The sequence below is a fragment of the Polyergus mexicanus genome, unplaced genomic scaffold (genome assembly GCF_030449975.1).
Source record: "Polyergus mexicanus isolate NDT 795.1 unplaced genomic scaffold, iyPolMexi1.0 SCAF_11, whole genome shotgun sequence".
In the NCBI taxonomy this organism is placed as follows: domain Eukaryota; kingdom Metazoa; phylum Arthropoda; class Insecta; order Hymenoptera; family Formicidae; genus Polyergus; species Polyergus mexicanus.
This window is the reverse complement of record NW_027223331.1, coordinates 2794048-2808756: the sequence shown is the minus strand read 5'-3', so window position 1 is coordinate 2808756 and position 14709 is coordinate 2794048. Positions and strand designations below refer to the sequence as shown.

The following is a 14709-nucleotide window of genomic DNA, read 5'->3' as shown; positions in this document are numbered from 1 at the left end:
ATACCGTAAAAAAAATTTTTGAAATAATAGAGAATTATAAAACGACTTTCTTTTTTACATATTCTACAATAATATATAATGATAATCTATGATCACATTTTATAATATATTTTTTGCAGATATTTTCACACATAAAACTGCATTTTATAATTATTTTCTTATATATTGTAGATTATTGACAACAAAATTAAAATGTGCATATATAATGTAGAATCGTTTTTTTAAATTGATGTACCGTCATTTATTTATCATTGCAAAACTTTGTCATTATAGAAAATTTGTAAAAGGAAACCGGTTAATAATTAAGACTGGATCAGTCAAAAGTTCCTTGAGTCGGTATGAGGGTAACATTAACCACCTATATTTGCAATTTGACGCGGTTGGCACCTTTCCAAGAAAGGCTCGTTCTAGCATGTTAAGTTTCTTAGAAAGAGTGTGTCGGTGCATCGAAATTTTCTTCTTCCTCATCATTCTGTCATCCCTTTCCCATTCTTTTTTTTCGCACAGATTGTTATATGAGATTTTTTCGGTTTATTATTCAAACTTTTAGTCTCACATACAAAATTTCGCTCGATCTGACTTTTACACGTACGATGGTATACGATAATATTGGTAGATGTAGTGTGCAAAATTTAAATATATATTCGATATATATTTATTTTCCATTCTTATTCTTACAAAGGAAAGAACTGAGAAATTTATTTCATTCAATTTATCTATTTATCTATTAAATCTGTTTATTTTATTCTAACAAATATGTATTATAGAAAATATGGAAGAATTCACAAAGTTGTTACTCTTACTTCTTTTTATTTAATCTATTTATTTCAAATCACATTACGAGTATGTTGAACTATCTCACTTATTATATTAGATGATCAAGAAACGTCGAGATGTCACGAATAAAATAAATTGAGTTATTTTATATGTGACGTAGTCTAAGTATTTTGTTATCGTCGCTCATCCGGATCAATCATTACTCGGGTGTTTTTATTCGGATTTTGATCGGACTTATCCCGTATTATAAGATTCCACGAATCGTCAAAATAATGCGAATTTAATGCGGTATTGCATGCATCGATAATTAACCGATGCTGTCAAATAATCGACAGTTATTTCATTATATTATGTTCCGGTGATAAATCGACATTATCATGCAGTATTACGTAATGTAAGGTGAGCGGAAAAATTTGATTACGCTTGATCTTACACTTCAAGATTATAATTTCCACATTTTTATGAAAAGAACATTGCGTTTCTTTCGGCACACATTTTCTCTCCAATTAAAATCATTTTATTACACAAGCGATTTTGATCATGTCCTTATAATACTATAACTTGTATAAAAATAGACTATTTTTTAGAACGCAATATAAGAATATTGGAAACAATATTGGAATCGAATTGAGAAGGAAAGTTACGCAAAAATTACTGTTTTCTCTGTTTACTCCAAACCGCGATACGTGTATATACCATATATAATGTGTTCGTGATGTTATCGAGATTATGATAAAACGGGGCTATGAAACGTCATTGTGCCCATCATCTCCGATCAATTCAACCATTAGTTATCGCTGCAGCTGTTCAGGAGAGCCATGAAATTATTTTGAACAGGGCGGCTATTGTCGTATCGTATAATATCGGGAAGTTGACACATCGGGAAGTCACTGGCGCGGTGCCAGGTACATCGTTACGTTGGGAAATTCTGACGTTGGTTCTGGACAACGACCCTGAATCCGCGGAACCCTTATGGTTTATTCACAGCATTTCGTCGACAAGTAGATATCTTTTTTTTTTTTTTTTTCCCCCATGTGAAATGGCAGAGAAATATGAAATATACATTCGTTATTTTGGATAATTTATCGAGGCTATTCTTCTTATTAGTTTATCTGAAAATATCGCCAACGGAGAAATATTTTTATTGTTTCGAGAAAAAAAAGGAAATGATCATCGACAAGTTACTATATATCGAACGCAAGAAAATTCTTTTTATCACATTTTCTTAATGTCCATTTCGGGTTATCTCGTGAATGTCATCAAGAAGTGAGAATATTTTTACATCAGACGTTTTTTAACTCTGCGTCTTATTATTATTAATTATTTAGAATTTAATTCGATTATTTTGTCGCGTAAAAATTATTTATTTATGTTTCTATTATAAATCACGACAATTCGACTGCACGTTGTTTAAGGCATGAAAGCCGAAGAGACGACGGTAATAGATAAGAATCTGTAAACGAAAAGCATTACGTAGATACTGAAATGAGTCAGGTAAAAGTTCCTCGTGCATATTACGTTCCCAGCATCCGTTGAGCCGCGATAGAAGAGAAATTTCTGCTGAAATAACCGCAACGCGACGAAGTCGTACATATTTAATTAACCGGCGATAATCTTCCCGGGGGACTTGACCCCTCGATCGCCGTGAACTTTTCGTGTCAAGGCCGTGGACCGTTATTGCGTCTTCGACGATTTCACATTGCAACGAATGGAACGTAAACAATAGCACGCGCGATGTTACGCGGAGGAAAGACATAAACGAGTCCTTTTATATTTAAGAATACTAATATTATAATAATAATAATAATAATAATGCATTCAATTATCTTTGCACACGCGTTTAAAAAAAATGTAATGAGATTTCTTGTGTGTGTGTTTGCGATGCATCACGAGAGGATCATCAATCAGCTACATTTTACTACGAAATCGCCGATTGTGTTTACTAGAAAAACAGGTCGGTGGATTGCACGATCTCAAATCCGCCGTTTATCACTCCGGAGATAAAATTGGATGACGCGTAAATTAACAGCTGTATCGCACATTCGAATCATTTTTGCATGCCGGATTGCCGGACACCGATTTGTTACGACATTTGTTTACGGGAAGGAGAGGAAAGGGAAAAGGAGTGAGTCATATGAGTGAAGCGATATTTTATAAATATTGTTTTCTTTTTCTTTTATCGAGGATGATCTTTTCTTATCTTTATCTACAAGGTGGTTTACTACTATCGTCATTATTTTTGACAATAGCGATTATGTAAGAAGGATAATAATGTTTAAACATGTGTTCTTGTTTTATATTAGAAATGATTGCGTATTAAAACGGCGATTTATATAATTTGCAATTTTGCAAATTCATGATTCTTATCTTTTTATTTATTTTTATATAAATATAATAGATTTAGATAAAAAGATATATAATTTTTGATGATAAATAGGAATAATGGCCATAATTTGATAACACCTTGTGATGCATCGGTACGATAAAACGTCTGCTTGACAAGTTTTGCAGAATTACTGTAATTTATAACGAACGAGTTAATGCGCTCGGGCTTGAAAAAATGAAGCTAAATACCAAACTTGCTTCGAATAATTCAGGAGATCGTTTAATTTCCACTGCAACTGTTACTGTAATTTACAATGCAACTCGTATAGATGTATCTTGAATATCATTCTTCTCACAAATATTCCGTGTTTAACACGTAACATTATCTTTTATTCGCACCTATATATATGGAACATACTAATTATTCCAAGATATACAATAATATAAATCAAGGGATTGCTGCAAAGGCACATAATGAACGAGGCTATTAATTAATATTTATTGGTATTCTTTTTGAAGGAATAATATATATTGGAGTAGTCTAGTAAACTTGAAATTATAATGAAAAATATGTGTGAAAATTTTATATGAAGAAATATATAAATTGTTATATGATAAAATTATTATATATAATATATTAACACTACAATTAAATATATGAAAATAATAACTAAATTTATCTAATTATATATATTCATAATATTATATAAATATAAATATATATATATATATATATAGTATTTATATATACAATTATTATAAAAAATATATTTAAATATATACTTTCAAAAGCATTTTAAAAGCGTTTTAAGATATTTTTAAGTTACTCGCGCTTGTCAAATTTATTTCACGTGACTGAGCGTGTTATCTCTTCGATTATCTTACAATTAAATCCACGTGAACCGAGCAAATTCAGCAAGTGCATTGTGAGAGTCTAGATATAGCTCTTGTTTTAAGGCCCGGATAGCTCAGTCGGTAGAGCATCAGACTTTTAATCTGAGGGTCCAGGGTTCGAGTCCCTGTTCGGGCGTTTTTTTTTTTTGCGCCCCATCGAAATACTATCAATTGTCATCAAAGGAAGATTTTTATTTTATTGGATAAAAATTTGCACGATTTTGCCTATTCGGCAAGAAAGTTTATTCTTCAATAAAGAGCTTTTGATAGTTCTGGAAATCCAACGACGAGTCGACGATCCCGAAGCGATAGAGAAAGAAAGAGATTTTAAAGGTAGTGATTTTGTCATTTGCACCGTTTCATCTTTTCGAATCCTTTTATTATCTTCTTGAATTCTCTCTCTCGTATTTGCTACCGTAAAATGGGATATGCTTGCACACCGCCTGCCATTCCATTATCCAAGATAGAGCGATTATTGATGCCGTTCCGTAACATAAGAGCGGAATTTTGCTGCGGGAAACGAAGAGAGTACGAAATTTTGCAATTCGGCGTAAGTAGCAGTGAAATCTTTCGAGGATATAGACAAATAACCGTTTGATCTTGGATGAATAATTTTTTATCGTTGAATTTAAAGTATCTCATGACTTTACTTCGCTTTTATAACCATATAGTTTTTATTACATCAATATTTTATTCTATCTATAAGAATATTTTTAATGACTTTTAATTCGATGATTTGTTAAAAATTATATTAATGTTATAAATTGCTATAAGCATGATTATATATTTTTAGATTAATAAAGCGCGAATGAAATACTACGCGGTATATAAAAGTATAACTTACAAAATAGCAATTTTCTGCGCTATTAATCCCCATCTTCTGTAAAGCGATGGATGACGACGGGAGATCATTGTATCGATGATTTATATGCAATTATTTCGCAGAAGTTGGCACTCGATGCAGAGAATTGCACTTTCTGCCGTATATTAATGACAAGCTCTATTAGAGCGTTTTGTTTTTTATCTATCGAGTTATAATCGATTGTAGCTCGACTAATGTCACATTGTTAAACGCGCGTGCGGTTCTTATTTATTTTTAAGAGCGGTATCTAATTAGCTTATAATATGTCATTTCACTAACCCGCTTTCGTATCTAAATAAGTAAACCAGAAATTTCATCGATCAAGATAAAATTACAGAAACGTAAAAGAAATATATTTATTAATTTAAAAAAGTTAAACTATTTAAAAACTACATTATTTCACAATTATGCGTGAACTTTTGAAAAATGACCTAATAGAAGATAGCGAAAATATTTTTGCACATATTTTATCTATTCGTCTGAACAAAAATTGGCGTGAAAATATTCCGCAATCGATATATTCCCCTCCCCTCCCCCCTCCCCCCCTTCCTGATATATTCCTGGAGGAAAAGATTAACGGTTAGGAGAGAAATTGCGCGACTTTTTTTTTACGAGAATTGCATCGTAATACATAATATATGAAGATTCTTGTATGTGTGGGACGTATAAATGCGTTGCACGTGAATAGGATTTATATATATGTAAATTAAACGCACACGTGCGCGTCATATTTCTAACGCAGCGCGTGCTCGGTTGTACAGTTCCGCTTTCAAACCGCGAGAATATTCCGGTGGAAGCATACATTACGCGCACACACGTCGGTATTCCGAGGTTAAGAGAAAGAACCGTATAAATATGCGTTGGATATGCAATTAAGGATTCATAGGGAGAGGCGAATCCTTCCGGCAGACGCCTGACGCTTTCACACAAAATCGTATATTAGAGGACGTATATTAACAATGTTTATACAGCAGTTATCGTAACACAGTTAATTGAACCTACACAGCACTCGATTCACGTCATTCTTATTATCGTTGTGCAATAACGCTAAACGTTAATTAATTATCAGCAGCCGAGAGCTCGAGATCGCCACTATAACATTGCCGAATTAATTTTCCTCCTGGCTATTTGTGATTGCATATTTGATTATTGTATGTATCTGTCATATAGTAATGTAATTTGTTATATATATATATATATATATACATATAATTGTCAAATGTGTAATTTTCTATACATATATGTGAGAGTATGTATTATGCTGTTGCATAAGTGATAATTGAGTATTGCAGATGATTCATTTTGAATGTAAATTTGTGAACAATATTGGATTAGTGAATAATGCATGTCTGTATGTAAGCAGACAGCATTTCTCTGTCTTTCTCCTCTCTCCCTCTCTCTTTTTCACTCTATCTTTGCATAAAATATTATCGACTCCAACACTGGTGAATTTTGTATTAGAAATGCCACTATCACTATTTTATTTTAAATTTAGAAAAATAAGAAATTAGTAGATTTTCAACACTAGAGAGAGAAGTGAAAGTATAATTTTTTCTTATTCGATGATTTTATATGTTAATTACTATCATTTTTTTCTAAGTGATCAAAATTTAAATGCAAACGAGATATGATCTATAGTAGTGCAGCATGGAATAATGCTGTGAATCAATGGGAAAAAGTTAAAATATAAAGTCGCTTTCGCATGATAAATTCACTTTACCGCAAATGTAAGGTAAAAGAGTGCCATGTACAGTATATTCTGTCACGTACACACAAAGGCGACATTCTAATTCCTTTGTTTAATACACTTCTCCAATCGTTACACTCGTCCCACGATTTTTTTCCGCCGTCGCTCATCCTCTCGTTCTCACCCGCCGGCTCTTTTTTTTTTCTAGAAAATGCCGTACATATGTCTTTCTATCCATATCTCTGTTCATTCTCTCGTCGAACTGAGATCCCCTGTCCTTTCTGTGAACTCGTTTTCCTTTTCTTCTCGATACACAAACCATACCATACGCGGTTCCATGTGGCGTCGTGGCAGCGATCGAATTAAACTAGACCAATTTATTTTCCTTTCGCCGATGTTTTTTCAACTACATATGCGCTTCTCTATTTTTCTCCCAATCCGACTGGCCGCGAAAATTAACGTCTTTCCGAAGTTGGTTTGTATAAACGACACTATATATGATGTAGGGTGGTTCGGGAAACGTACAATCGAAAAATATGTGATGCTTCACGCGCGAAAATAAATCAAAAATATAGAATAAGTTTTTTCTTCTATGAAGCTTTAATTTTGAGAAAATTCACTAAAAAATTTGGAAAATTATTAATATGTTATTAATTTTGACCTTTTGTAAAATGTCGAAATAATCAATATTTCTGCGAAAATATATAATTTTTTAATTGAAGTATACCAATGTTAATTGAAATACCATATGAATAAATAAAGCTGTTTAAATACAACTTTCGCAGATAAATTTAGTTGTCATGCGTATGTTTAAAAAATTTCATACAATTTCTATAGAATCACTTTTGTCATTTTTCACAATATCATTTAATTTTTATATCATCGTAATTAAACTGCTCTGTAAAATAATTATCAGCGTTTCGCGAAAGCCCAGGTTTCACAGTGTATTGCTAGGCTTATAAAGATATCAAAATGTTTTTAAATTATTTGATTTCTATTTGTTAATACGATCGTATCAATATGAATTTTGTATAATATCGAGATACTTGGCACTCCTCTTAATAACGTTTTTAATATGCAATCTAATCTATGCTACGCAATTATCTGGAAAGATGTACGATTACGTCTGTATGAGACGATTTAAAAGTTGTGCTGATCGTTTTAACTCGCACATTTATTTATTTATTTATTTTTTTTTTTTTTAATATCCATTAACACATTTATTCACGCATATTAAATATCCCTGATTCTCAAATTATTTTCTCGATGATCAAAGTCGCACGTTCTAGCTATTCATTATGTTTCATATATAAAACTTTTTTTGCGCAAATGACGTTTTTTTATCACTCGTGTTCGGAGAGAAAAAATTTACTTTACCTAACTCGTGGATAGAAATAGCGTGTTTTATGCAAAGAAGACTAGTTTCTCTTTCCTGTTTTTTGTCGATGAGATCAGCCGTCAATTATGTCAATAAATATGTTAATAGGTAATTGTCCTTGGCAGAGACCTATTACACGCCGTCTTTGGGACGTCGTCTTTAAAATCGCGCAATTCTGTGATCGATCAATTCTTGTCAATCGTTTTTGTTCGCTGATCGATCGTTAATCAGCATCGATCGTCAGTTCCTTCATTCGCGCCGCGTTTCCTCGATGTCACCGCGTCTTTTTGGATTTCGATCGTTAAGGATAGTTAACGATCTTATTCGCAACTGTAAATCGCTCTTCACCGTTATCGCGATGCGCTCTCGATATTCGTTAATTACGTCATTCGATAAGAAACTGCCCGGTCGCGGAAATATCGAGCGGTTTAAATGGACATTGATGAAGAAGAACTGTTCGCGCGTATTTGAAATCGCGTATGGCGATCTTTTAGCGATATGTGTATATCTCGATGTTTTCGCGAAACGTTGAAACGGAAGAAAGAGATTGGAGCTGTCGTAGGCTAACGTTAAATTTATGGGAGGCGGATTAAAGTTCTGAATAGTCTTGTATTGAAGCGCTGAAATCTGTATAATTTTGACGGGATAAATTTCTGACGCTCGGAATAGCAAATGACCGTAACGCTCGTCGTAAATAAAAAGAATCATTCCGATAGTATGAATACTGGGAAAATGAACCTTATGAAACACGTTTCCGCGCTCGTCATGAATAAATAAATAGTGGAGATTAATTACGCGTATCGTTTGCATTGAGATACAAAATCCCCGCGAAACGATAACGGTTTCGATTCCTGCTGAGAAGCTTAATAAATATTTTTAAAAAAACTTGTGTGCAGTTGAAACGAATGGGCGATATTTGCCGGTTCACGAATTCAAATAAAAAAAGCCATCGAAATAAAATAATCTGACAGATTAATGTCAGAATCTCTCTCTCTCTCTCTCGCGTATCCTCTGCTATCGAGTTACTTTGGTGTCGTTTTCACGATAGCGGCCAACGAGGAGAATAATGCACTTTCGTAATTTGATAAACGATTCCCACGACGAGTCCCGGCATCGTGATCGCGCGTAAATAACTCACTTAATTAAAGGTAAACCGTAGACGCCTATACGTATTGTGTAACAGTGTCATGAGGATCCTGGGTGTTGGAGCGTGGGTATCATATCGGTCGGCAATCAATGGTATTCAACAACGTAGCCCGTTTATTTACGAGCACGCGGGCATTTAAATGCATCCGTGTGATTCCCAGAAGACATTCTCGGTGATTGGTCGGTCGGCGCATTCAGGAGCCTCTCGCACTTCTCGTATCTCGATGCATCGACATGCAACGAGAGCGAGAGCTCATTCGGATCAATCCCGCGGTCGTAAAACGAGAAACGGTCATCGATGGTTTTCGTTATGGGAGAGAGAGAGAGCGTCTGTGAATTTTATAAAAATTACGGTCACGTCGCACGCGACGTTGGCCTTTAACTCTACTTATTTCATGAATTTGATTAACGTCGATGAGCTATTTTATTATACAAGAGCAAAGCAGACTCGAAGAGTCGAGCACAGTCGGGTATAATTATAACGGTCGAACTGAATCCAATCCATTGCGCGATTTCTTCTGTTGCTTTTCCTCTGTTAAGGCGACTATATCACGCCTAAGAGTTTTAAGCGAAGCGGCTCGAAACTGTCTTCCAACATCCCGTTCTCTCGGATGCGTAACGAAGGTCGTATCTCGATTTACGTTTTCCTGCCGACTCGTAAAACGGCTTCCGGCGACACCTGCGTCCCTCCGGAATTCGAGGGTGAAAGAGAGAGAGAGAGAAACTTTATGAGCCGTGGCGAGATCCAGAGTCGTCGCGCGTAAAACGTTAACTGCTCCCGTTCCGGCCGAACGAAAGAAACTATCTCTATTTAATTCCGCGATTCTCTCTTTCTTCCGACACGCCCGTTTCCTCCGCTCACATTAATGATCATTCGGAGAATAAAGCGAAGTTTTCTTTCCTTTTCTCCCCCTTCTCTTATTCTTAAAATACTATTCTTTCTGATGAAACACATTTTATGCATTTGGATTTATGAATTCAGATATTTATATACTTATATACATATTTCCGTTTAATTGGTCAAATATTTTTTATCTTATTTCCGTGGAAAACACATGGAGATCTTAATAAGAATCTGTATATATTATTTAGGGATTCCGATGGAGAGAATCTAACGAAAAAATTTCCTTTTTATTTTAGTACGATAGCGATATAATTAACGATGCAAAATGTGCGATTGTTTTGTCTCTATAGTATATTATATACGCTTCGGGAAACAACAGTTAGTCATTTTCCTCTTACGCAACTGGAACAATCGCTGAAATCGCGGGTCTGCGCGAATTTATTGCATTTTTTTTTTTATATTTCTTATAACACTTTTATTAGCGCTTGAACTTTAATTGGTTATCTCCTGCGAACGCAGCGAAAAGCTTATTAAGGAGTAAGTAAATTTACAGATTGCCATAAAAAAGGTGTTAAATCTTACATTTCTCATGGTTATAATTCGCGGATATTGTGTTATATTTTTCGAGATTACGGATTAAATTAGTGATTTTAAATTTATGGGCGACGAATATACAGCCGCGTCTTTTATAAAATGTAAAAGTTATAATCTGTGGCTTTGTAAACTCGCAAATGTTTTTCCTTAATATTTTTTTACGTACACGGACAAGAACTTCGTGATGAAATCAAAGAACCTTCGAATAGAGAAGTGATTGTTCTTTAAACAACAGCTTTTTGAAAAGACGAGTTAAGCGCGATACTAGAATTCTATGACATCATTGCATGTCAAGAGACTTGTAAACCGAATGCATAGATGTACTATACGATATTTACTATTATAAATTTACTATTATACTATACAGCATTTATATTCATATTATTTCAATATCAGAATAATCTTAAGCAAAATATCGACCTATCCTTTAACATCTTAATAGTTTTCAAGAAAGAGTTTTACTATTTGCAACAATGTTAAATCCTGCGAGTTAAATCCCTACCCTTTTCGAGGCTGATCCGTTCTTAGTCCCGAGAGTACTCTCTCTTTTAAATATCCACGAACGATTTGGGACTGAAGAACTTTTGAAGAAGTAACGTAATTATATTTAAATATTTTCAACAAAACAATCTACGTTATTAATTATAATTTACGCTTGTTTATTGATAAGAATAAATTTTTGAGGAAAAAAAAATGATAGATTTATAAATTTATAATGACAGATACGCGTAGAACGAATTGGGATTATTTTAGCGATAGGATACATCGTCGAAAATCGAGCGAAATACATCTTTCGATATTATTTTTCTATTAATCGCTTCGTACAACTCGAGAACTCATATGACGTTCGGGCGAGCGTGAATCGAGTGCCGAGCGGCAATCTTGGGCTCTGGCAGAGGCTGGCATTGCTCGAGGGAATACCGAGGTGAACGGAGTAGACTGCTTGGTGCCAGCAGGCCATTCGAGTCCCTCTGCTCGCTTTAGTCCACGTCCGTTTCTTTTTTCCTTCCTTCCTCTCCTTCGCCGTTGTCCATCTATCTCTGTCTTCCTTAGTAACGTTATGTCTCGTCACGCTTACTCTTTCCTCAACGTCATCTCTCTCTGAGAATTCCCCTCCGTTTACCCCTCCTCCGTTTGTTTTTTCGTTCCGCCCTCTCTGGCACTCGAAACCCTCGGGGTTATCTTTATCCGCTTTTTATTTGTACAATACATTAGTTCGTCTTTTGCTATTATTTTTAACTCGTTATATTTTCTAATGCATCTTGTTTATTCGTTCGAGAACAAACAACTTTTTTCGGATTTCGGAGTACAATGGGTTTTTTTGTACCATTTCGATTTGCATTTCTTCCATAATTTGCGTTTCTCTTTGTGCTTTGTATTTCTAGTATTGGCTTTCTTCCCTTTTTAATGTAAAGAGATCTTTTCCTTTGTAATGTTGTGCTTTTTCTCGCGCACGTGGACATTGTTTCTTTCTTCCCATGCGTTTACTCTTTCTTCGTCTTTCCCTCTTTGCCGAGATCAATCTACGGGCGGCCAAATTCTCATTTTACGCAATCTCGTCTGGCGATGTAACTGCAACTGACCCTGTTGCGCTTTGTGTGTATATAGCCGAGGACACTCTTTCCTCAAGGGACTTATGAAAGTATCGCTGAGATGCTTGCGCGATTTATACATGTAACTTTGGCAAACGGCACTTCTTTTTTGTCACGTTAGATAATCTGCATCGCACGTTTGCGGAGCAAGTGCCAATAGCTCCAGTTGCATTCGAATCTACATTTTGAAAAGCGGTTGCGTCATTCGGCATTGAAACGTTTGTGATGCAATGATATTACAGCTTGCGTTATACAGAGTGTTCGAAAAATAAATTTGGTGAGAAAGAGAGAGAGAGAGAGAGAGAGAGAGAGAGAGAGAGCAATATTTTTTAAAAAGAAAAATATTTTCTGTATCGATGTTTGATTAGATAGCATATTTTATCGTATTTTATAAAGTTTCGACTTAATATAACGATGATTAAACGTCAACATACACCAAATATTTTCTTTATCGAACACACTGTATATCGCGATTGCCTAAGAATGCCACTGCGAGTCTTCAACTGCCACTTGTTTGCTTCTGTTCAGAGGTGATCTAATACAGACCGCTTCTTGATTTTATCCTTCGCTTGGCATAGACTGTTTGGATCTATTCAAACATATATTTTTTCAAGATGTCAAATACATAAATCAATTTGTTGTGAAATTGTGTCTCTGTTGGTTGTATTGACGTCAAATGTCTTTGACGTCTACATCCATCAGATTTTCGGTCGATCAATTCAAGCTAATATAAATATATTTGATTAATTTCTTTCATCTTTTTTTATATCAATTGCATGAATTCATCGTTGCGCGTCCATTCGGTTGCATAATGTGACGTGAAAAAATGTGACACGAAAAAATATGTGAACTTATATATCTTAATAATGACGCGTCTTTTTATTAAGATGACACATTGTTGACATTCCATTCGAAATTTCCTTTTACGTTTCATTTCTATCATCGCCGTCATTTTATTCGTTTTCACGCATCGCGACATTCCCTTTCATCAATTTCTTTGACCTCGACGAAATCGCAATCGCGGAATAAATATTGAAACGAGGAAAGAGACATTTCCTGTTCATTGTCATATTACAAGATCGAGCGTTACACACTACGATCAAATATCGAATTTTGATACTGGATGATTCGATTGCCAATAATGATCACGAGATATCTCATCGATCGATATCGTCGATGCATATATTAATTCAATCTGTATGAATTCATGCATAACAATCCTCTAAACCTTTTCTGGCAATTACGGAAAATTTACTTTGCAGTTAAAAAAATTACAAAATTGAACAAAATTTACTCGAGAAAAGCGAGAGTCTGTTCTGCGAAAAATTCGATTTTAATTAGCAAATATCTTATTGCATTATTGGAAAATAAAACTGGAAAATAATTCTCATTTTTTATTACATTACATATTCCTGTTATCGTTTCTCTATTCAAATAGACGATACGTCAGGGACATTCGCGCGCGTCAGATTTTCCAAACTACTCTACTATTCCAAACTACTCGATGTATATTTGCGCGCGAAGTATTTTTCCGATATATAAGGCACCTACTTTCGCAAACACACGCCGTATCGCAGAGTCGTCGTAAACTTATGGCAATAGCTCCCGACATATCTCGCATATGAGGAAGAAATATCCGTATTAGGAATGAAATTTTTCTGGTAAGACGCTAGATGAAAGAAATCAGATTTAGTTCTATATGTATTTGTTATCACAATAATTGAGATGACACTCGTATATGCGATGTCTGAAATAACGATAAACGACGCATTTTGCATTTAGGTTCTTTCGCGATTTATTACAAAGTTATTCGAATCGTTAAGAGTTACTTAAATATTCGGATGCTTGTCATGTAATTTTTCTTTTAAAAATTTCAAAGTTTTTATTTTAATTTGAATTTTTGACATCTTCGAATTCGCGCGAAATTCTTTGCATGTTTCCTCGTGACTTTTCTCAGTCTTTATAGTTTCGAAAATTTTGCGTGTCTTATCACATTACAATTCAAATGCCGAAGTATCAGACATTTGACAAGAAGAAGCAAAATAAAGAGCAAAGATCAAGAACCATTCTCTGTATATGAGACATATAACGACAAATATTCTTCGCTTGTCAAAGTCCGCTGATCGAATATGAAAGTCTTCCCCGACTATCGTTCGCATGTCCAATTTCGAAATATCGCACCTCAATCGTTCGTTGTGAATGATAACGCCAATGCGAAGTTTCGAAATTGAAAATTTACAATATCGAAGGATTTTTCGCTCTGAAATATAAGGTCGAAACGGGGTCCTTATTTTATAGGAAAAGTCTTATCTCTTTCTCGATATACGGATACGAAACGGTCTTATGAATCATATTTTTGTCATTTTGAAGAATAAAAGCGTTTATGGAGATGCTCTCAAATCCAGCCATTTCGTCAAAGTATTCTTTTTCTTACAACGTAGAATAAAAATTGATGAATTTTTAATCGATGCTTTCTTATAATATCTTCTCGTAATACTGATTATATTGTAAATAGACAATTTAGTTGACAATACGACCAGCCTTAATTGATGTTGACAAGAACGATCTGTCAAATCGTTCTATGCTGATTCAACGATACATGGATATTGC

At 34.5% G+C, this 14709-nt stretch overlaps 1 protein-coding gene and 1 non-coding gene across 4 annotated transcripts in view; both read left to right on the top strand.

Moving 5' to 3' along the window:
* Positions 1-14709, top strand: part of Sesn (Sestrin) — a 171278-nt gene that overhangs the window by 96221 nt on the left and 60348 nt on the right. The window lies entirely within an intron of this gene.
* On the top strand, positions 4060-4132 carry Trnak-uuu (transfer RNA lysine (anticodon UUU)). The gene has a single exon. It is a non-coding gene; the product is annotated as a tRNA-Lys (tRNA).